We start from the raw sequence: 3037 nt of genomic DNA on the forward strand, positions 1-3037 counted from the left end.
CCGTTTAAATCCTGATCGACCAAACGAGCCTCTGCAAGGCATTAGCCCATACATTGACACGCAAAGTAGGCAAAGGGCGTAGGCTCCACGCGTGTGCACCCAAAATGCTAAAATTGTTTGACCTTAATTATTAACCATTTTTTAAGTCCCCAAAATTTCCGAGCTAATTCCAAAAAGAAACACCAACGTTACATTGAGTGATAAATCTGATTCAAATTTTTTTATCTCAATAAAAAAACACTAACTTTTACTTGAGTTCTAAATCTGGCTCCTATGATGTGAAATTTTCAAATTGTTTTGGTCAGATTTGATATTTAAGTAAAAGTTATTGATTTTTTATGAGACAAAAAAAAGTTTAGGCCAGAATTTTCACTCAAAGTAAAATTGATGTTTTTTTAACTAAGCCCAAAATTCCCTTTTCCGAACCTATTGACATCCCGATTGCCAAAAAATATTTTTTTTCCTTTTCTAGGAATATTCAAATTACTAAAAAATAAATCGTCCACAACTCGGGTAAGTCATTAATTTCCTTTCTAATTTTTTTATGGGATTTTTCCTGAAATCTCAATGGTGGATTCACGATCCAAAAATGGTATCCAACGTCATGCCCATCTAATATAAATTAACTAAAGTACGTCCAAAAAAAAATAAAAAAATAAAATTTAACTGAAGTTATTTTTTTGGGCATGCGAAACTAGGGTAAGTTTTTGGGTTAATACCACGAAAAATCCTAAGCCAGTACGCTTGTGACAATTTTACCCCAAACTATTTTTTTGACCATAAAAAACCCCAAACTGATACACTTATGACAAATTTACCTTGAACTATTTTTTGACCACCAAAAATCTCAAGCTGTACACCGTGACAATTTTATCCGAACTATTTTTTTAATATTATTTTTATTTTTCGAATTTTTTTATTAATATTTTTATTTTTTTTCTTTTTTTTTTTCTTTCTTTCAACATCGGCCGGTCGCCGTTTCGGCCGTAGGCGGAAGCCGGCGAGGTCGGTCCCCTGCCACCGGCGAGGCTCGACCTCTCCGGCGCTAGGCGAGGTCGGCCTCGCCGCAACTGCGGCGAGGTCGACCTCGCCAAACGCCGCCGAGGTCGTGCTCGCCCGGGACGGGGGCCGGCCCTCGCCAAATCCGGCGAGGCTCGACCTCGCCGTTGTAGGTCAAGGCCGACCTCGCCGACATTGGGCGAGGCCGACCTCGCCGGCGTTGGGCGAGGTCGGCCTCGCCCCGCAACGACGGGCCGAGCCCTCGCGATCCGGCGAGGGCCCGGTCCCGCCGGCCGGGCGAGGCACGACCTCGCCGTTGTAGGGCGAGGTCGGCCTCACCCAACGCCGGCGAGGTCGAGCCTCGCCGATCCGGCGAGGCTCGACCTCGTTGCAAGGCGAGGTAGACCTCGTCCACGCCGGCGAGGTCGAGCCTCGCTAGTGGCCGGCGGGGCCGACCTCGCCGGCTTCGCTTCTAGCCGTCGCCGTCCGGCGACCGGCCAAAGGTTGAAGAGAAAGAAAAAAAAGTAAAGAAAAAATAAAAAAATTAATAAAAAATTCGAAAAATAAAAAATAATATTAAAAATTAGTTCGGGTAAAATGTCATATGTATACCACGGTTGGGGTTTTGGTGGTCAAAAATTAGTTCAGGTAAATTTGTTACAAATGTACCGGTTTGGGGTTTTTATGGTTAAAAAATAGTTTTGTAAAATTGTCACAATGTACGTTAGGAGTTTTTCATGATATTAACCCTAAGTTTTTTAGTTTCACCCGCGTCCGGTCGCCACGCGCCGTGGGACCCACTCCTAAGTTAATCTCTCTCTCATAGGTTCATCAGGACCGTTCGTTAGTCGGAGGCCCTCCATCTAACGGCCATTGGGGTTTTAGGCCCTTTGAATGGGGTAAAGAGGTCCTAATCCTAGAAATTATCATTTCGCCCCCTATAGAATGTGGCTTGCACATGTTTGCCCACAATTTTATGGTAGCCATTCGATTTGATCCGATCGGAGTGCTCGATAGGTTTTTGTCCGGCACGATTCGATCTTCAATTCCGACATCAAGATGTTGTTGATTTCGAATTGTACGACGATTGTCACTAAGCTTGATAAGATCTCGTGTATGTTAGGCTCAAATTTTGTAACAGCTCGATATATTTCAGATGATGGACATTGGACAAAATATTTTCATCACCTAATATCGCTCCCGCAAATCAAAATCGTCTGCAGATTTGCCAAGTACATGAATTGGAATTTTGCATTGTATGCGTTATCAATTGCTTGTTCAACCACACAAGGATTGACTTTTTCCGGCGACAAAGGGGGCAACGCCTCACCCACCAATCTCCTTCTCAACTATTTTGGGTTTTCTTCTTCTTCTATTTTTCAAATTTTTATCTTTTTTTAAAAAAAATTCTTATGCAACGTCTATTTGGTGCCACATCAGCGTCACCTGTGCAAAAAATAAAAAAATGAAGAAAATACTAGATAGATTTTCCATTTTCTGAAGGCTAAAAGAATAATTAACTTGGAAAAAAAAGACTAAGTTTTAGGATTTAAATGGACTAAAAATGATCTAGAACTAAACTAAAGTGAGGAATCGACGCAAATTTTAGTACCCCTACCATCATCGTCCCGATTTTTTAAATAAATAATAAAGATTAGAACCTAAACCTTGAAAATAATAGGACGATCTAATGAAATTAAGGTGGTTTTACTTGGTAGTTGATGAGATATGCAAACTCCATTTCATATGCACTACGGTAAATAACGTGTCACTCTTTTGCTCATGATTTGGAACTATGTTGGTATCCGTGCAGTAAGTTTCGGAATTGATCGGACAATTTTTCCATAAACGAGGGCAAAACACGAACCTTCTCGTGCATGTAGGAATGGCCACTCACTTTTCCCCTCGCATTTCGATCTTGAAATGGACCACAACCGCTATCCTACCAGCTCCCAGATGGCGAGCTAGTCTTGCAGGCAGCGGCACTTCAATTTCTTCGTGGTCGCCGGTGACGCATGAACTCTTAATGCACATATTC

Source organism: Syzygium oleosum, unplaced genomic scaffold (assembly GCF_021117445.2).
Source record: "Syzygium oleosum isolate NSW1041296 unplaced genomic scaffold, Sole_v2.1 Sole_v2.35, whole genome shotgun sequence".
In the NCBI taxonomy this organism is placed as follows: Eukaryota; Viridiplantae; Streptophyta; class Magnoliopsida; order Myrtales; family Myrtaceae; genus Syzygium; species Syzygium oleosum.